The sequence below is a fragment of the Rousettus aegyptiacus genome, unplaced genomic scaffold, assembly GCF_014176215.1.
Source record: "Rousettus aegyptiacus isolate mRouAeg1 unplaced genomic scaffold, mRouAeg1.p scaffold_m13_p_12, whole genome shotgun sequence".
NCBI classification, from domain to species: domain Eukaryota; kingdom Metazoa; phylum Chordata; class Mammalia; order Chiroptera; family Pteropodidae; genus Rousettus; species Rousettus aegyptiacus.
The window spans coordinates 34,381,680-34,403,277 of record NW_023416287.1 but is presented as its reverse complement, the minus strand read 5'-3'; the positions used below and the strand labels follow the sequence as shown (position 1 = coordinate 34,403,277).

At 43.2% G+C, this 21,598-nt stretch overlaps 2 protein-coding genes across 6 annotated transcripts in view; one reads left to right on the top strand and one right to left on the bottom strand.

The window, feature by feature from the left end:
- Positions 1-8,554, bottom strand: part of BANF2 (BANF family member 2) — a 47,419-nt gene extending 38,865 nt beyond the window's left edge. The window contains exons 1-2 of the mRNA XM_016164895.2: positions 8,443-8,554; positions 574-625 (exon numbers count right to left, since the gene is read on the bottom strand). The gene's annotated coding sequence lies outside the window, so the exon portion shown is untranslated. The remainder of the gene's footprint in view (positions 1-573; positions 626-8,442) is intronic.
- Positions 8,555-8,897: 343 nt separating this feature from the next.
- Positions 8,898-21,598, top strand: part of RRBP1 (ribosome binding protein 1) — a 65,257-nt gene continuing 52,556 nt past the window's right edge. For 2 of the 5 annotated variants that reach the window (XM_036229695.1, XM_016164888.2), the window contains exon 1: positions 8,900-9,117. The gene's annotated coding sequence lies outside the window, so the exon portion shown is untranslated. Of the gene's footprint in view, positions 9,118-21,598 lie in introns of all 5 variants that reach the window. The other 3 variants (XM_016164889.2, XM_016164887.2, XM_016164891.2) reach the window with 3 other exon arrangements.

Sequence of the window (21,598 nt, the reverse complement as noted above, 5' to 3'; positions counted from 1 at the left end):
ATTTCACTCTATTTACTTTGGGGCACTTACCACAAGTTGAACATTAGTCTAATGAATTATTAATTGCTTGCCCCCATCTCTACTTGTCTATGAGCTCACTGAACATAGGATCCTATTTTCCTTGTTCTCTATTGAATTCTTAGCACCTAGCATAGACCCTAGCATGCATCAGTGCTCCATAAATATTCATTGAATGAATGAATGAATAAAGTAAACAAACCAGGGATAGGGGAAAAGGTTCTGGAGTCCTGAGTTCTTTATCACTGGTAATCTTAGAGAAGAGACAAGATATCTAACTAGTTAGGCTAGTTAAGGATGCTTTCTGCTCAGGGACTGAAAAGCTGAAGCCCCACTGTGCCTTCTAACTCCTTGGTCCTCGAATTTTGTTCCAAGATGTTCATTGTGAGGCATTTAGCCATGCCAGGCTGACCTCAAGGGCCAAGAAGTGTTTCTCAAGAACTATACTTTCCATCTGAGACAGAGGGGTGTGATTCCAGAATTCCTAGGACAACATGGCTGGGAAGCACAACTGGACAGTTTCCACAGTTCGATTAAAACATTCTGACATCTTACCAAGTGCTCACTGTTATCCAAGGAGTAGGCTGAAGGGCAGACCCATGGAGTCCTGAAAAATCAGTGGAACAGAGAAACATTTCATTAACTCATGTAGGGTCTGTTATACCTGCTCATTTCCCCATTGACTTTTCCATAGAGAAAGCGGAGAGATGAATCATGGAAAGATGCTATTTTTAAAGTTCCCGAGGCTTATTTAACTTTGGTATTTGTAGTGTGAATCCTGAACAAGATACTGCACTTGTCTTAATGTCAGCTGCCTTACCTATAAACTGAGGGTAATGATAATTATACTTCCCTCTCATGGTTCTAGTAATGATCATTTGCAAAGCACGAAAGTGCCAAATATCATTCAACTGCTTTTTCCCCTTGTTTTTTGGGGGGGCTCATAGCAAGCCACAGGATCAATCTTCATTTTTGCAAGGACTCCTATGTCTAAGCTCACTTTCCAACAACACCCACACAGCAAACCAATTATTCTTATCCATTTTCTTTTACTACTACTAACAACCATAAAAATTGGTAATATGGGCTCATACTTACTATTTCTTTTGTGTGTTTTATTTTTCTTTTGACAGTTACTATGACCTATCTATAGAGATTTTTCTTTAAGTGTATAACACTATCACTCTGATTTTTAGTAACACTACTGCAGAATTTAAATTGTTTGGGATATCGCAGGTCCTCTGCTCTAGCTTTTTCAAAAGTAGACAATAAATGTGCTGGCTGTAGAGTGGAAGGATCTACATTTTGTTTTAAAACTTTTAAACCCTACATGTTTGGGAACTCAAAGGGCCCTACATTTATTCATTCAAGAAATATTTATGAATTTTGGAGAACACTGTTGGTGCCCTGTTCACATCCTCTCTGTCATTCCTGTGCAAATTGACAACTTCAATTGCAAACATCAGCAACCTTCTTCCCCAGGCATTTCTCTGGGGCATAGGCTGGAAATGCCAGGAGCAGACTTCAACCAGTAATGGATAAGAGTTGGTGAATACATACTTCAGCACCCTCACTTCTCAGTTTGGGTAACTGAGGAATACTCAACATCTTCCAGAGTTCCTCAGTAGATTAGGGTTCAGCTGCCCACAGCAGAAACTTGATGATGGATGCTCTGTTCATTGGCTGTCTTCCCTTCCTTGTCTCATGTCTCCTTCTTCTTTCTTGGGATTATTTGGATCACCTTCCAAATAAACTAGTTTCACCAAGTCTTTTTCTCAAGATCATCCTCTAGGGAGATCCATCAAAAGGTGAGTTTTTACCAAAATCAAGGATTTAGGCTAGGTGTTCAGGGAGCATAATTATACCATTATATTCTCCATTTTGGTCCAGTGGTGTAGGGGAGCCAGCCAGCTCATAAGAGCTAATTATTACATTTTTAGGAATTTTTCAAACAGTTCATGAAAAATAGTCATATTAGAAATTTAATGATATAAACTTACAATGAAATAGATTGTATTAAAAATAAAAATAATAAATACTCAACCTATCACTCCCTAATTATTTGACTACATTTTACTATTATATATGCCCTTGAGAATATTTATGAGATTATCTATATGGTATATAATTGGTATGTTCCTGCAAATTTCTTCCAGCCTTTGTGTTAAATGACTCAGTAGCTTGAAATCAGCTATAATCACGCCACAGAAAATGGCAAAGGCTACGAATTAAAAATTGCCCCTAACCCATCACCTCCAATAGCCTATTGTTAAATATTAACCAGCACATCAACATATCTCACCTGGAATCTTGCAAAAACCTACTAACTGGGGGGCCTTGGAGCCTCCATTATACCATCTTGACTATTCTATACACCAATGCTTACGTATTCTTTTAAAATGCAGATCATGTGATATCTGTTCTTCTCTGTTTGACATTTCTCTTAGCATAATATTCTCTAGGTTCATCCATGTTGTTGCAAATGGCAAGATTTCATTTTTTTTTTTTTTATGGCTGAGTAATACTTCATTGTATACACATACCACAGCTTCTTTATCCATTCATCTATGTATGGACACCTAGGTTCCTTCCATATCTTAGCTATTGTAAACAATACTGCAATAAATATAGGGGTGCATATATCTTTCAAAATTAGTGTTTTCATATGACTTTGCTTTTATGTGGAATCTAAAAAACAAAATAAACAAACAAAACAAAACAGAAACAGACTCATAGACATATAGTTCTAGAAAACTGATGGTTACCAGAGAGGAAGGGAATGGGGAAGAAGAAAGGTAAAGGGGAGTAATAGATACAAATTTCTAGTTATAAAATCAATGAGTCATGAGAATGTAATGTACAGCATACAGAATATAGTAAAAATATCATAACCTTGTACAGTGTCAGATAATTATGAGACATAGTGGTTATCACTTCATTTAGAATATAAATGCTGCATAACTATGTTGTACACCTAAAACTAATATTGTATATTAACTATATTTTGACAATAAATAAAATGTGGATCAGATTGTATTATTCTCCTGCTTAAAGCTCCCGGCCCCCACTGGCTTTCCAATACATCCCAAGGCCCTCTCCCATATCTAGTTCTTTCTTGCCTCATGTGTCTTTTGTCTTTCTCTCCCTTCCTCCTTGAGCTCCAGCCACACAGCCTTCTTTCTATTCCCTGAACTAGCTGCTAAGCTCCTCCCCACCCCAGGATTTTTGTATGTATTCCTCCTTCTTTCTGAGACCAGATCAACTTCTTCTCATCATTTAAGTGCCAGCTCAACCATCACTTCCCCAGAGAGGCTTTCGCTAATCATCTTTACATCCACTGCACTCCCCATCCCCAAATCTCTGTCCCTCTCCATCACATAAGCCTGTTCTTTTTTTGCTGTAGCCCTTTGCATCATTTTAATTTATCTTGCTTATTTATTGACCTGTTACTGTCTTTTTCTCTCCACTAGAATGTGAGTTCCATGAAAGGAAACCTTTTACTTTGTTCATGGCTGTCTCCTATCACCTAGAACAGTGACTGACATGTGGTAGGTACTGAGTTGCAGTCACTTCTTGGATGAATGAATGCACTTTTCTTCTACCTTTTCCCCACCCATTCATTTCTTGGCCTTCCACAATTTGGTGACCACCTTATTACCCACCCTCTCATCTAAAACTGTCTTCAAGGTCCCTGGTGCCCCCTGAATTGCCCTGTTTCACACATACTCTAGTCTTTACCTTGCTGAATTTCTAGGCTTTTAACAATGCTTATCATTCTCCACTTCTTGAAACTCTCCCCCTTTCATGAACCCATCCTCTCTTGATTTATCTTTTCCATCTCTCTTTCTTGAAGTCAGTGGTCAGGTGCATCAGTGTTGCCATTTCTTCATCCCTGACCGTATTTTCCTTCCTCTTGAATCTGGGCTTGTCCATTGACATGCTTTGGCCAAGAGAATGAGGTAGAAGTGACATTGTTCTAAGCCTTCGAGTAACCGCGTATATTTCTGCTCATTTTCTTTTGCTTCTGCTCATTTTTTGTTTTGTTTTGTTTTGTTTTGTTTCAACCATCACCATAAGAAGTGAATACCCCCTCTAGCTTGCTGATTCCAGGAGAAGGGTGTGAACCAAGTGGAACACAGCTTCTAAGATGTCCCGGTTAAGCCCAGAGTAGAGGTGAACCCCTTACCCATCCAAAGACCCATGCATGGCCCAGCCAAGATCAGCCAAGCCTCAGCTGATGCACAGATGTATGAGCTTTAATAGAAATTGTTATTGTTTTAAGCCACTGAGTTTTGGAGTGGTTTGTTATACAGCAAAAGCTGACTGTTACAGACTCTTTTGTGGGTTTTCCTTTCTCTGTCCAGGACTTAAGCACTGACTTTCTCCTGTCCCCATCCATATGCAGCTCCTAGCTCTTTATGTTGTGTATGATCATTTCTGTTTTTGAAGTTTGAACCTCCACTTACGTGCTTAGGTTTCCAACCTGTGTCATTCATACCAGCCTCAAACTCAGCTTCAGACCCAGAGAAACAATATTTCCACCTAGATTTCCCTCAAGCTCCTCAAATTCAACATGTCAAAACAATATGCGACATCCTCCCCAATTCCTGTCTTTCACCTGTTCATTCACCTTTGTGTCCAGCTCCTGCAGTGACACCACTATACTCCTCGTCACTCAGGCCAGGAACAGGGGCTCAAAGGTGGCTCATCCCTGTTTCTCACACCTCATGGTTGCCAAGACTCACCTACTTCACCTCTTAAACAACCCTAATGAAGGACCTTTGCATTTCCCATCTCTACCACTTCTAGCCCTCATCGCCTGAGCTATTACAAAGTCTTTCAATGCAATGAATACTCAACCTAGCTGAGCATCACAATGACCCAAAAGAGAGGGTCAACGAAGTGACCTTGGCTGTCATCAATCACAAAACCTTCCCTGAGTCACCACCACCAAAGATTCACTGCTTCCCACCCCCTCATCCCACACACAGGTATAGCATACTGAGAGTCTGGCACCAAATGCAGTGGTTATGTGCATGGACCTTGGGCCAAACCCTCCTCCACTGACTAGCCCTGTAACAAGGGCAGGCTACTCAATCTCTCTTTGCCTCAGTTTTCTCATTTCTAAAATGAAGATAACAACTATATCTCCTTTATTGGGTTGACCTGTGGGTTAAATAATTTTACCTATTTGTAGGGCATCTCGAATAGTGCCTGGCACATGACAAGACCTAAAAATGTTATATATTATTATGATGGCTTTTTTCCACATGATACTTTATTCTGTTTGTCATTTATCATCCTATCAGAGTTGTTGATAAAGCAAAACCTCTTTTTACACTATAAAATATAATATAGACTCATCTTTCTCTCTAATCTTTTAAAATATCATTTGCAATTTAGTAATAAAAAGCAAAGCACTGTCATGAGTTAATGAACTATATACTAGGCAATTATTCTTGTATGCTTAGTTTTTCCTAATAAGATGCTTTATTTTGTTTTTAAAACTCAGTATGTTCTTTTTTTGAGTCAGGTCGATTGAAGTATAATTTGCTTACAAACCAAATTCACCCTTTTCAAGAGTGTATAATTTGATCATATAACCATCAGTATCACCGAGATATGGAACATTTACATCACCCCAAAAGAGTACCCTCATGCTGTTATGATCACCTTTTGAGTCTCGTCTTTTCTTATCCTCTCCTTTACTCTTAAGGCTTTGGCAAAACACAGCTCATAGTTGCCCCTCGTGCATCATGCTGAAATCATCAGGCATTTACCCCAGGCTGTTCTCTCACCAGCCGGGCCCTTCACCCACTTCTTGACCTCTAGAGAGGCTAACTCACACCTCTCTTTCAAGCTTCTGCTGTCACACCCTCTGCTGTCCTCAGTCTGGGTTAATGCCCCTCCCACATCACCCCCATCCTTCTGACATGTTTACACGTGACAGTCCCTCACTGGACTGTTATCTAGGGGGATGGCAGAGACCTGTTTCCCAGGCTCTAGCCTGGTACCTAGCACTGAGCTTACAGGACCTGGAGGCCAGACTTTGTGATGGGCTCTCTCCTGCAATGGGAGGCTGCATGATACAGGACTGTGATAGAAGATGTTACAGGGCCAGGGGCTCTGAGCCTGGGGAAAACCTCTCACTCCCCCTACAGGCACCCCTGTCCATCTAGTCAGTTCTAGGGTGGTTCTGTTTTTTCCCAGCTACACCTTAGGAGAGAGCAAGGCTGAAGCACACTAATGAGACTGAGCCCGGCCAAGGATGGGAGTCCATGGGCACAGCAGTAGCTAGGTCAGGGGGTGGGACAGGGACTGACCTGGCACTGATAAAGGCTGTGGAGGAAGGATAAGCAGCAGGGAGGGAGGAAAAGTGATGGCTCAGGGTAGCCCACCTTTCTATACTGGAATATATGTTGTGTTGGGGCTGAACCAAAGTTAAATTATGGGAGGGAACAGAGAGCCCCTTTTTTGTAAACACTCCTTAATCCTAGGAAGTTTGTAATCTTATAATTCATTTAACAATATTTATGGAACATGTATTTACTGAGCCTCTACTCTGTGAAGGTGCAGGGTCAGGCTCTGGGTCACGGTTGGGTAGAATACACTATTGTGACCCACTGCCTATACTCTGGCTCTCTAGGCACTCACCTTCTGCCAAGGGATTCTTGCCGCAAGCAGCTGCTTTGCTTTTTCTCTGCTAGAAACCTTTCTCTGGCTGACAGGGCATGGGGGCAAGTTAAAGTCTCCCCAGAAGAAGCTCTCAACCAATAAGGACTGGGAATGGGTAGGTAAATAACCCATTTCCTCACCCCTAAGGTAGGATATTTCTGGGGTGTGTACCATACAGTTTCTGAATGCCCAGTGACACTGAGCCCTGGTTGCCCACAGTAGTCATTTGCTTGATAACTTCTTTTGTGTGTGTGTATGTGTTTTTACAGTAGAAAAGAATAGCTTTATTAGAAGGGAAAGTAAAACAACAGTACGCTTCCAGATGTGGCAGCAGGTGCGAGCAAGAGAAGAGAGGCTCAAAAGGCTCAAGGGCCTATCACGGTGTTCTTTATCAGCTCCTTCCCACCCCCACTTCTCTACCATTGTTTTCTGTGATCATCCCTTAAATTAGTCACTTGAACCCAAACCCTCCTGTCAGGAACTCCTTTTGGGAAAACCTAAATAGTGAATAAGATAAAGGTGGTCTCTGCTCACAGAAAGGCCCTTGAGGGAAGTTGGATCTTTACTGGGTCAGCATATCACTCTAGGCTGCTTGCCTACAGGCACTCAATAAACACAAGGAAGGAGAAAAGGCAGGTAGTCAGGCAGGCATTTCCTCTCTAAAACCCATAGGGGGCAATGATTGTCCTAGAGTACACTCATATTCAGAGAGGTTAACTGGTTTATCCATGGTCAGTTAGAACTAGATAGTAGCATACACCAGCCAGAAGCTGGGATTCTTGACTTTTATTTCATGCCAGCGCTCACTACTGGAAAAAGACAGTGTTGAAAGCTAATCCAGGTTAATCCCAGCTGATTAATCATTAATATTTGAAGGCACTGCTGAGATTAAAAATAGGAATGGTTTCATTTCAACCTAGCCCCTCTTTATTCCCTCACTACAGCTTATATTTTTCACATCTTCCTAACAACAACTAGTACACTACCAGTGACAATGTCTGGGAGGTATATAAAATTGTCCAAGAAATGGATATGAGGAACAAGTTCTGCAGCCACAAAGGCCATGGAAGTTGTGTGGGCAGATCAGGTTGTGGCAGCCCTTTTGGACTTTCAGAAACCTAATTTCAAAGAAGCTGGCTTTGGCTGAAGTTTAAAGAATTAGCTTTAAGAGACACTGATATAATGGTTAAAAATCAGGCTTAAAGTTATAATGAGAGACTTATTTGGTTATGAAGAGTGTTGGCTTATATTGGGGCGCGGGGTTGTGGGGTGGGTAACATCATGTAATGGAGAAGTACCAATTGCTTAGTTTTGGGGGGAAAATAGGGTGAGTTTTCTTGGGTGAGACTCTCTCATCATTCTCACTGTATGGAGTAAAAGCCTTAAGACTGCTTGAAATTATTGCTCTGCCAGCTGTGGTATGGGTGAGTAATTCAGACAATGCCTCAGTTGTACCCTCCCTAAAAACGGGTGCAATGACGTCCACTCTTCATTCTTTGAGCTTCTTCTGGCCTTTACACCCTAATTCCTCCATTTATTCAAGAAAATTCTTTCTAGTGCTGATTGTAGTGTCTTTGACGATAGGGTATTGCCCTCCCTGTACTGACCCCCACTGATCCCCGGTGGACCCTGTCCTCACACGTGGAGCCGCAGGGGGCGCAGCTGTGAGGCTAGATGGATTTAAATGAAGCATTTCTCCCGGCTGTTAACGGGTTGCGCAGCCCTGCTCTGGGTAACACCTAACATTACCTCAGCCCAGCAGTGTTCAGCTGCGCAGGCCCGGCGCTGTTGGGATTCGAACCTTCTGCCGTCCGCCCAGCAGAGCTTGCCCCAGATCAACTAGTCGCTGGAAGCAACGCCGCAGGCCGGGAATGGGCGGAGCCGGCCAGCGCTCCCTCCCCAGTCTAGCGGGGCGTTCCGGCCCTGCCCCGCCCCCGCGCAGGCTCTAGCGCCGCGCCGCGCGGCCCCGCCCCTGCTCCGCCCCCCGGTTCCCCCTACAGCTCCTCCCCTTTCTCATTGGCCGAGGCGGAGACCCTCCTACTCTGTCCAATGGTCGCTGCCGTGGCTTGGCTTTCCGCACTCTGACTGGCTAGCGGCTGGCAGAGTGGCGGAGCACGGACCAATGGGAAGAGGCAGATGGATGAATGGCTGGCCCGGGTGGGGAAGGCAGGAGGCGGCGATCGCGGCGGAGGGGGCCGTTCGCCAGCTCCGAGGCAGAAAGTGCCACGACTCCACACGCGCGCACGCAGCCAGCGAGCGGCCGGAGCGGACGGCGGACGGGGCGGGTGGCGTCGGGGTCGCGGCGCCTGCAGCTGCTCGGGAGCGGCTTCTCGGCAGAGGCTCAGCCGGCTCCTTTCTCCCGGTTCCGCGGCGGCGACAGCGGCTCCTGCCTTCTCGCTCTCTCTCCCGCTTCTCCGGCTGCAGGTAAGAAACTTGGCCGGGCCCTGCAGGGGTGGCGGAGGCGGCCGCAGCAACGGCGCGCGGGCCGGGCCGTCGGGGCCAGAGCTGGCCGCGCCGCGAGTGACACGTCTCCTTGGCAGCCCCTCCCCCGGCAGCGTCGCCCGCCGTCGCCGCAGCCGCTAAGCCTTCGGGTTCGGGTCGGGCCCCGGTGGCGTGTGCCGGGCCGAACCCCGTGCAGGGGCGTCAGCCAAGCGCGCTCCGCGGTATGGACCCCACGCTTCCTGCCGTCGGGAGGACCTCCGGCGGCCCCGCGGCGCGACGTGGCGCTCTCTCTTTCCCTGCCGGGCCGTCGGGCCGGCCGCGCGCACCGAAGTTGTGCGAAGAAAGTTGGCGGCGGGGCAGGGCAGCGCACAGCTGGCTGAGGAAGGGGTTAAGTTTCGGGAAGCGGCCGGATGACGTTGCCGGGCTGGAGTCCGGGCTGGAGGGGGTGGGGGGACGGGCGGAAGGCAGTGGAAGACGGGGGGAGGAGGGCGGGATTGAATGGGGGACCCGCGGGCCGAGCGCGCCCGCCTGCGGACTGCAGTCTGGAGGCGCTCCTGGGGGCCAACTGGCCTCGGACGGGAAGGGCCTGGGACGCGGGACTGCGGGAGATGCCGTGCGGGGCCGTCCGGGGTCGGGACGCTCGGGCGGCCGCCGTGGCAACTTCCCGGAGTGCTGGAGGCGGCTCTCTGCTCCCCCTGGCGGCGGGGCCGGGGTCACCGTTTCTCTGGCCCTGCCGCGCGCAGCCCAGCGCGAGGGCGCCGGGCCGGGAGGACCGGGACACTCTGGGCTCTGCTCGTCCCGTCCCTTCCGTGCAACAATGAATGGACCGGCGGTGCCAGGTCCAGACGGAAGCGGGCACCTCCAACCCGGTTGGCCAAAAGCGCTGGCACCCGGCCTGGCGCCCGCCTGGGCCTGCCGGGTTCGCGGGCCGCTCCCTGGGGCGGGGGGGCACAGGCTGTGGTCCGCGCTTCCAGTAGGGCGTCCGGGAGACTTCAGGGCCCCCTCACTAAATGGTAGCTCGGTATGGTGTATTGGTTAAGGGAGGGAGTTTCTGAAATCCCGGCACCACTAAGGATGATCTCGACCCGGCTGTTTCACTCCGGATGTCCACTTCCCGTGTGAAAAACAGGGTTGCTGATGTTCCTGTTTAAGAGAAAAGCTGTGAAGACCCAGCACACATAGGGAGCTGTCAACAAGTGTTGGCTGTTAATTGTTGGAATGAGTTTTTAGGGGCGTGCGGGGCACGAGAGGGAGCTGGAGTCGGTCTGGCTCCATCTGCATGCTGCAGATGTAGGGCTGGATACCACCCCTAAGCCACCATGCTTACAGTCTCTCCACTCAGGTCCCTTAACTTCTCTGAACCTGGGTTTCCTTCTCTGTAGCCTGGAGATAATACCACCCACTCACGATTAGGTGCTGGGCAGCTTCCTGGGCAAGTGCTGGATAAAACGGACCTTGTGCAAACAGAAGGCAGTTTGGCAATAACTCCAGGAGGTCGGAGGTCAGTGGAGACTAGGAAGCACCAAGGAAATGAAACTTTGAAGGTTCTTGGGAGCCTCCCACATCGCTGTTTGCCTACTGTACAGGAACCTTCAGGATGAGGGTGCCTGGGTGGCACTTTCTCAAGTTTGAGGGAAGTAGGCCCTAGTCGGGCCTCACATCTTAGGCCAGAGATCTTTTTGAGAACACCACTGCTGATGTCCTGGAGACCTAGTTCTTTTGTTGAGCACTCCCAGGATGGACAACCGCATATTTTACACCAGCCCTACACATTTGGGGAACACATATTCTTCACTGACCCCTGCCTCTTGCTTTACACTTTCCTTCTTTAGTTGTCTTAACTTCCCATTAATCTGATATTAGGGAAGTCCTGGTGATCCTGCAGCATGCTGCTTACTGTGGTGACGTCACAGTTCTTTTACGAACTTTCCAAAAGGTCAACCCCACTATGGGCTGCCAACCTGTTTCCTTTTCAGAAAGCAGCTTCCGGTTCTGAGGTCCTGGAGATGCAACTTCCTTTTCTAAGTAAAGTACGGAAAGTGGGGAGAGAACTCCTAGTGGGTTTTCCTTTGCATGGAGCAGTGGGCCCCAGCATGTAGGGTTTCTAAGTCTGTTGAGACTGGGGAAACAGAAAAGGTGTCTTTGGTTTTGGAAATACAGGGTGTCCAGTGGGTAGAACTGTAGACATTATGTTGTAACAGAATTCTTTTAAAGTTAGGAATCAGCTTCTAAACATCTATAAAGAGCTTAAGAAGCTAGAGTGGTATCGTGGTGCATGAAAATTTTTTGATGATGGGAAAGTTTTAAATAAATCCCAAATCATTGAGTCACATTTGAACAGTTTTGCTCTTTGCTGAAATGAACCCTAAGTCAACAGGCTACAATAATTATACAGCACCAAATTCTGTTTAAGTGGTTGAATGCAAGTGATTTAATTGGAATATTGATTTATTATGTAGTAGGGACATCTTTTAAAAGTGTCAGCAACCCAGACTATTCCTGTTCTTTTATCTCTGGGAACTTCAACTAATAGGTGAATGACACATAGGCAGGGAGGCAACATTTCTTCTGAGACACCAGATTTTTTCTTTGCTAAAATCTTGTTTTGGGAGAAAAAAAAATGGTCATTCAGAATTACAAAGGCAGAGACTGTGTTATCAGTCTGTTTACCCTGGACCTGCAATGGTTAAGGTCTGGCCCATAACATTATAAAAGTTGGCTAAATGAGGTAGAAGGCCATACCTGTTAACATGGTCTCATTAGTTGTTTTGTATCTCATTGGACAAATGAAGCTGAGCCCAACTTTATTTGTAGAGTTTACTGTTTAGAATCAGATTCCACAACTTTGACATACATCTAGGCCTTGCTGTAGAGAAGATATGATTGTCCTCATTCTGTGGATGAGAACATAGAGGCCCAGTAGGTCAGATGGTTGTTAGGCCAGTTCTTATTGCCCAGCTGGTGGGTGATACGGGCACAGCCTTCTGAATATTCACCTGCAGGACAGTATAATTCCACACTTGCTAGGACATTAACTACCCAAGGGAGGACATGGAATTAGAAGATCTAAATTAAAAGCTTCAGTGGAAGGAAGGTGGGGAGTCAGTTGCAAATGTGGCAGTGCAAGAAGGTACTTTTCATTTATTTCTCAAGCATCTCCTGTGTGCTGGGCCTTCAAACATAAGTACAAAGGAGTGAGACTTAGTTCTTGTCTAGAAAACTGTGTTGTCTAATATGGTAGGCACAAAGAGCTATTTAAACTTAAAGCAAAATTAAATAAAATTTAAAATTCAATTTCTTAGTCACACTAGCCACATTTCAAGTGCTCAGTAGCCATGTGTTGGTCAGTGGAGATTTAGATCATTTCCATCATCACAGGATGTTCTTTCTCTTGGATAGTACTAGTCTAGATGTAGCTGGTACTCTTTAAACATTCAGATTTCTGTTCCCCTTGAACAGTTAGAAATATTATTATGTTGAACCATATAAAATTGTCCATTCTACATGTCGAAAAGAGTTGACTAGTGGCAGTTCATGTGTTTCAACCTAATGAGATAACATCTTTAGAAAGCATTCCCAATTCTTTGGGTGCATTGTAAATTGCATAATGAGAAAAAAATAAAAGGAGGGTGGGTGGGTAGCCACATAGATAATAGCCCTGCCCTGAAGTGATTCTTACCTAATGCTAACAAACATTAAAATGGCCAAACCAAACATGAAAAGTAGTTATTGGTCAAAGAGCATATAGCTTGTAGGGAAAGTAAAATATGTACTTCTAAGAGAGAGAGTCTGGGCAAGAGGGCCACTTAGTGTTATAGAAAATTAGTTTAGGTACTTCCTAGGAGACTGTTTTCTTAGCTAGACAAATTCTGAGGAGTCTCCTGAAACAGACAACATGACTCCCAGGTCTAAAAAACAGATGTGTTTCCTTTAAGTGCCATAAGTGACCTGCGTCTCCCACCTATCTAGCAATGGGATGCAACTTTAATTTATAAAGAAAGTTTTGTGATTTCTGCATTTAGTTATTTTGGCAAGACTGGAAAAGCTGCTAGTCCACAAACCTTACATGTTCCAATATTACTGGCATTTTCATACTTGGCTGGCATAAGTTATTTCCTGGGTCAGTGACTATTTGCAAGGCTCTGTTGTACTCAGTATAACTTTGAAAGGCTTATTGGATGGTAGTTGGGAAGAATTTTTGAATTCTTAACTGTACTAGTGGACTGGTCTTAGTACTCCACGTAGAATAATGCAGAATGATAGGCAGCTGTTTACTTTCTCCTTGGTCAGAGAAGAGGTTCACTAAGATTGTGCTGGGAATTGCCAGCTATTTATAGTGATGATGAATATCGTCTTCTGTTTCAAAAGCTGGCATAAAAGATCTTTTAAAATCTAAAGCTTTAATTCCATACCCTAACCCTGGTCGAGGTATGAGCAAACAAGATCTGTTTTAGGCTCTTTTGTAGACTGATTCTAGACTGGTGCCCTGCATGGTCTGAATTTGGCCTGCACATGGGATTTGCGTGGCCAACTTCATGTTATTAAGCAAGACACCTTTTAAAATGGAGAATATTTTCATTAAAATCTAGATTTGGGGGGTTTTCTTGGGAAAAATGGGAATTTCTGGCCACACTAGGTCTACCTTCTTGCATGGCAAACATGGTCCATGGTCGACCGCTCTGGGCAGGGCCTGTGCTCTCATACATCATCATCCTACCCTGATTTACATGACATGTGTTGGTATTGGTGGTTCCTGAGAAGTCATTGTCTATTCCAACATCAGAGAGCAGAGAGGAGTTGGAGGGCATCTGAGCATGACCTGAGTGGTCATTGGTGTCTCCTGCTGAGCTGCAGCTTGGGGCAGTGAGAGAAGCACTGGTTGGGGGTTCCAGTCCCAGAAATAAGTGACGTGACCCTGGACATGACTTTTCTCCTCCCTGGGCTTCAGTTTCCTCCTTGCGTAAAATGAAGCTAGGCCAGATGGCTCCATCTTTCAGGCCACAACCTTGATTTGTCTTAACTCCTTACTTTCTCATGCTTGTATTCTGTACAAATAGCAAAATCTTGTCAGTTCTACCTTCAAATTAGGGCCAGAATCCAACCATTTCACCACTTCCACTGCTACCACCTTGATCCAGATCCCTCTCATCTTGCCCAGGTTATTTCACTAGCTGTGAAGTCGTCTCCTTGCTTTTGCTCTCACCTCCTGCCTTCTAGGTTAAGAGCAGATCATGTCACTTCTCTGTTCAAGATTCTCCTTGGCTAGAGTCCCTACAGTGGCCTCCAAGGGTCCCACTTTCACTTTGGCCTCACTCCTGCCTTCTCCTTTTCCTCCATTCCAGTCACACTGTCTTCCTCTCTGTTTCTCAGGCATGGTTCTGCCTCAGGGCCTTTTCACATGCTGTTCCTGTTTGTGGGGAGCTTTTTCCCAGGTGGCTACATGGCTTGCTCCCCCCACCTTTAGGTCTGTTACCTCCCTTACCATGCTATTTAAAGTGACAACCCCTGACATTTCCCCATCCCCTCTCCAACTTCTCTGCATGGTTTTCTCTTCATTATCACCACCTGACATTACTGCATATGTGACTTATTTTGTCATCTCTGTCACAGGAGCATAAGATCTACCTGTGCAGGGGTATGTCTTCTTTTGTTTCTCTAAGGTATCCCTAAGGCCTTAAAATAGTGACTGGCACACAGTAGGTGCCCATCCTTGCTGAGCTAATGGAGAGATGATTTTCTAGTACTTATGTTTATGAGTATATTACTGTTTAACTTGAAGTAGTCTGGATTCCTAGAGCATCAAATATGAACATAAAACATATATTCCAAAGCCAGGCAATTTTTGGATTCCTTCCAGCCTGGCTCCAGTTGGGGTATTGATGGTTATACTTGTGGAGGGGCAGTGTCAAATGTGGATGGTCCTCCTCTCCCAGGGGTTTGAAGTGACCCTTAGGGAGAGACTTGGGCATTTGCTTTCTCTAGGCTAGTTATATTGACCTCACTGTTATCTGTTTCTCTGGAGTCTATCATCCGTACCAGGAATCCTCACCAGAATGGACCCTTCCCAGGCGCTCGCACTGGTTCCAGAAGAATTGGCAGCTTGTGTCCTTTGTTTCCCTGGGTAGCTGATGAGCATTAGGTGGAGCTTGCAGAGTAACTGAGCATATCAGTGATGACACACTCTCCAGAAAACAAAGGTTATTTTTGGTTTGAACAGTGAGCCGGCTTGCTCTGAAAAGAGCTGGATTTTCTGTACAGTGGCAAGAGTGCTCCTTAGTGGTAGGAGGGAAAATTCTTGTAGCTGGGATTCCATTCCCTGTTCTCTTAGTCAGACTGAGGAGTAAGAGGAGTTGATAAAATTAACCTCCTGCCTCCCTTATGGTGGTTTTCTTTTCTCCGAGAGGACTTGCTCGTGGAAGCCAGGGGAGGTGGAGAAAAAATTGTTGGAGCAGGTGGTCTGGTTGTTAAGAGGCCATTCCAGGCTTAGGCCCCCCAATCCTTCATGTCTTCTCTCTTCCTACTTTTGCTTTTTGACAAAGAAATGAACAGCACATCCTAGATTTCTAGCTGTTTCTGACCAGAGGATCTGGCCTACTCATTTTATATGTAACGCCCTCATTGTGGCCCTAAGCTCAGATGGTATGTTTTACTGGAACTTCTCATACAGTTGTTGAAATGTATAACTCAACTGCATCAAAAACTATTTTCTTTTCAATTAAGACTCACCTGAATAGGAATTAGATTTAGCTTTATTTCTGTTTAATACATTTTCATTTCTTTGTGAGTTCTAGATATTTGTGGTAATTGGAAAGAAAAATTGTAATTTTCAGTAGTAGTCACAGGGATGGCGGGAAGGAAGGAGGCCAGTACTGAAGAATAAATGAATCATTGATTGACACCCTTAATGAAAAGTCTTATTAGTGATGTGTCAAGGACGTTTAAAAGTTCAACTTCAGTCATGACTCTGAAGCCCAACCACTCTTGTTGTCACTTCTCTCTTAAGTTGGAAGAGCCTGAGCTTTAATCTGAACAGTTTGATTTTTAAGAGTCAGTAAGGAGGATGGTACAGTGGGCATGGCCATGGACAGCAAGGGATATGAGACAGTTAAGGGAGAGGTGACTGGCTGCCTTGACCTTGGTCCCAGCTACGCACTCCCTTTGGTAGGGAGCAACATGTGTATGCATATGCGAGGGCAGGGAAGTGGCGGGAGCGAAAGTGCTGCAACAGATTCTCCAGTCATTAAAGAGCCCCTTCCGTCAAGATCCACATGATACATTTTTCTACCAAAGTTGGCATAGGTTTTTTTTAACTCTTTACTGAAATGCATATACAGAAAAATTTACTATCATAAGTCTGTAGATCAGTAAACTTTTACAGACTAAACACTTTGTTTAACTAGCTGATGAAGAAACATTATCTGTCTCGCCCATCCCTACCCCTGCTCCTTTTGTGCCCATTCCAGTTGCTGTCCATCCTCCAGGGTATCTGCTCTCTTGATTTGTAGCAGACAGATTTGTTCAGCCTGTGTTTGAACTTGTTGTAAATGAAATCATATGGCATAGGCTTTTTTGGGTCTTTCATTGGTTATATGTGAGGTTCATCCATGTTGTTCTTGTTGTATAGTGCTCTATCATATGAACATATCACAGTTTATCCATTTCACTGTGGATGAGTACTTGAATAGTTTCTGGGGCTGTCAATGTTAAGGAACATCCAAACCTGTAGAGAATTTTAATGAGTTTATTTGAGCCAAACTGACAATTGCCAGGAAGCAAAATCTCAATGGATTAAGAAAATGCTCCAGAGAATGACACTTTCATAGCTTATTTTATACATTAAAATCAAAGGAGGAGACATAAGGAGGGTTACATGAACTCATTGGTGGTAGAGTAAGGGGTAGGGAGAAAGCAGAGCAGGTGGGGATAATCTCTGGGATTGGATAAAAAGTAAAACGGAGACACATACTTCTTTTACATTAGTGGGTACAGGACAGTGAATAATTAACATTTGTGGCACATAGAGATAGTATGCAGGGGTACAAGATAACCATAAGGAGTTTTGTGGTCTCTTGCTCTGGTGCAGTGGGTTGTGCCCTGAGGGGTCTGGGAAAAAGAGATTACTGTGACATTCTAAAAGTATGTTATCTTAGATGCAAAAGACAAGAGGCTCACTTAAGGTAAAGATTGACCTTTGTCAAGAAAGCTATAGGCGCAGAATGTGACTACCAACCATGACCCACTTTCAGTTAGGAATTTTTATGTTCAGACCATCTTATGTGGTTATTTTCAGTCTCTGAGTTTGTAGGGCCCACCATGAGGGCCTTCCCTAATCCTGTCAGGTTTAGTATATGGCCTCTTTTTTTTTTTTTTTTTTTTGTCTACAGGGCTTAAATTATAATATAAATTACATTATATTATAAAATACAAAGTCTTACCCCTGTCTCAAGTACCATTTGTCCACATTCCCATTGGGTCTCTTCCTGGGAGTAGGATCCCTGGCCACAAGGAGTTGTATGCTCAGTTTTAGAAGAGAGTGCCAGACTTATTACCCAAAGTGCTGGTACTATTTTATGCTACCACCACCAGTATAAGAATGTGGAATATATGATACAATGGCTGACTTTAAAAAGGAAGCAAAATAAAGTTTGGGTTACCATTGTTGTTAATAAGAAATAACTCTTGTGCTACATTTCTCTTTGTCAAAAAGGCGGGAAGGTTTGGCTGCAGAATTCCTTAATCAAAGATGAAGTTTTGCAGAGGGCTTGTGAAAGAGGGTCAGATTTTATTGTTGATGAATATATGCTGTCTCCTAATCACAAATCTGAATGGAAAGGCAGCTCTTCTTGCCGTAGTAAATGAAGGGAAGAGGAGTTCAGCAGAGCTCTTCTGGAGATTTCCTTCCTCAGATCCCTTTCCCCTTCCAAGTTAATGTAGTGAATGTTGGAGTATTAAAGAGATTACTTAAAAACAAAGGAGCCAGCATTTGGGTACTGGAAGTCATTCAGCCCTGACCCCCACATTTCTAATCTGAAAATCTGCCCACCTCCTGGAATCCTTGTACAGAACCCAGGGTTGGTGGTGCTAGGACAGATACCGCTCTGCTCCTGGATTACTGTACATCCAGGTTCGGGTTTGGAAGCCTCCCTAGCACTGCCAGCCCTCCTGTTATCTAGCAGAGGTGATCCCTTTAAGAGCTTGATTGGGTGGAATTTGGCTGTAAGTAGGAGTGGCAGCAGTGTCAATAGCTTAGAGAAGGAAGGGGCACTGTTTCAGGTGGTTGGGTGGACTAGGTGGTCTGACTGGGGTGGGGAGAGGTGAGTCATGTGCTACATACCAGATAAAAATGCCTTTGAAAGTATTGAAAGGTTTGGAAGATCTTGAGGAAGGTCAAAAGGAGGCCAAAATCTCAGTGAAAGAAGTAATCCTGTACTAGAAGCACAACCCCGAAGGCATTTGCCAAACTGGCACACTCAGTTTCAGTGGCATCTTTGGACATAACAGGCAGTATAACGGAAGACCTTCCTTTTTAGGGTAGGGCTGGAATCACAGACCCCTCCCACACTTTCAGGGTGAAGGTAAGTCAGAAATAAGTCCTCCTGTGAAGTTAAACTCAGGTGTGGCCCCTCCTACAGATCCCATGACCTTTTGTGGTAGGAAATTCTCAAGCTGATTTTAAAAGTTCTTTATTTTGGAGTCAACCTGTACAGATAGCACTCATGGGTCAGTTCACAAGCAAGCAGATCTTTGAAGGACTGCACCTTTATCCTGGGCTCAGTGAATCCCCAGGAATAATTTTTAAAGGAAAACAAGCAGTCTCTAGTTAAGAATAACTAAGCACAAGAATGCAGAGTACTATGAATAAGGATCAATAGAAAGAGATCTGTGAAAACACAAGACAGTGAAGTGGTTGACACTGATTTTAAACAACACTTTTTACTATTAAATTAATAGACAAGATTGAAAATACCTACAAGGAAAAGAAAGTGTCAAATGACCTAGAAAGTTTGAAAAAGGGATCAGGTACAACTTCTTTACATGCAACTCAATAATTTCAAATCCAGCAGATTGAAGAGAATAAATGAACTGGAAGATAGAGCAGAAGAAAATATACAGATTTCATATATAGAACCAAATAGATGAATAATTTGTAAAACCCATTAAGAATCAGAGAGGATAGACTGAGAGGTGTATCCAATTAGAGTGCCAAGAGAGGAGAGAGATTATGGACAGAGTCAGTATATGATGAAATAATAACTGAGAATTTTGTGAAACAAATGAGATATCCATCTTCCAAAAGGTTAAAAAACAAAAACAAACCCACATATAGACATTGTAGTGATATAGCAACCAAAGGAGAAAATCAAGAATGAAGGTGAAATGAAGGTAACTTTTAAGAGAAAAACCAACATAGTTCTTCACTAAAGGAAATTCTCAAGGATGTTCTTGGAAAGAAAGTAATGTCAAGTGGAAAGAGTGAGATATACAAGCAATGAAGAGCAAAGGTGGTAAATATTTGGGCAACTCTAAACAAATGTAAAAGACTAATGTAAAAGACTAATAATGTTGGCAGTGGGGAGGGGGCTGAAAGAAAGGATAGGATTAAATACATGAAAACAATGACATCAAATTAAAGAGGTAATGGAATTAGTGCAGACAGGTAAAGTTTTAATCTTGTGAACCCTGAATGTTAGTCTTTAAAGGTTATTACTAAAGAACAGAAGCAGTGTATTTTGTTATAGTAGAGGGGGGAAAAGAATGATTTAAGAACAATTCAGAAAGAGATAAGAAAGGAGACAAAAAGAACCCAGGACAGGTGGGGAAATAACACAATATGAAATTATAGATTTAAACTCAAGTCAGCATTCATATTAAAGGTAAATTTACTACTCTAGTTAAAACATATATAGGTCATACCGGATTTTTAAAAACATTAGAGAGGGTCACTTTATAATGATTAAAGTTCAGTGCAGCTTAAAGATATGACATTTTTAACTTTGTGTCATATTAACATAATCAAAAGATATAAAAACAGAAATTGACAGAACTATAAGAAATGGTAAAAATCTATAATCATAGTAGAGAATTTTAGCACACCCTCTCAGTAATTGACAGCTAAGCAGACAAAAATCAGTAAGGATTAGAACTTTGAACAAATTCTGGAATGTTGTTGTTATCTATGACTATGTTTAAATAAAATTGTGCAGCCAGCTAATACATATTTGACTTAAATTTTCAAAGATTGACCATATCCAGGGCCTTAAAGTCTCAACAGATGTCAAAGGATTAAAATTATATACAGTAGGTAGTCTGACCACAGTTCACTTAAACTAGAAATATGAATAAAAATATAAATAGAAAAATCTTTGTTTTTGAAAATTTAAAAAGATATGCTTCTAGTATTTGTAGGCCAAAGAAAATGGGAAAATAGAAATATTTGAAATGAAAGATAATGAAAATACATATCATAACTTGTAAGATGTAGCTGAAGTTTTATTAATGGGGATTTTATAACTTTAAATATATACATTAAAAATGAAGAAAAGGTGAAAATAAATGAGCTAAGTAAGCATCTGTCTCCAGAAGTTACAGAAGGTAAAATAAACCAACCCGAAGGAAGTAACAATGAGGTGAAATTAATGAAACAGGAAATATATACAGTAAAGTTCAACAAAGCCAAAACTTCATTCTTAGAAAAGATAAATAATGTTGACAAATACCAAGCAAAATTGACCAAGAAAAGCCATGAATAATATCAAGAATGTAAAATGGGACTTCTACAGATGTGGTCAACATTAAAAAAAATAAGTGACTTATTGTGAACAACTTGTGCTAAGTAAAAATCAAATCAATGTCATAGATATTCATTAAAAATATCTGAAGGATCCAGAAGAGGAGGTGCTGTACCACATCATACGTAGAAGACTTTTTACATCTCAATGTGGCAATAATTTTGCAAGTTTTGATACCATAAACAAATTTCTAGGAAAAACTTATCAACACCAAACCAAGAAAAGAACCGAGAACCTAATAAAAAGGATATCTACAAAAAGCCTACAGCAAACATCACACTAAATAGCAAGACACCTAAATCTTTCCCTTTGAGATTAGGAAAAACAGGATGCCTGCTGTCATTCCTTCTCTTTAGCACTGTGTGGGAGGTCCTGTCCTGTGCAGAAATTCAAGAAAGTGAAGCAGAAGATAGGAAGATTGGGAAGAAGGGAACAAAAACTGTGATTCAGAGGCAATATGCTTACATATGTAGACAAAAAATTTTAATCTACAGATATGTTACTAGAATTAGGTAAGGTTGCTAGGGAAAAAAATCAATTATATTTCTGTATACCAGCAACAAACAAAAAATGATACTTTTAAAGACACCATTGGCAATAGTGTAAAAATAATGATAAACCAAGGAAGAACTCTTTCCAAAAGCATGTTAAGACTCCACAGTGTATTTTTTTCT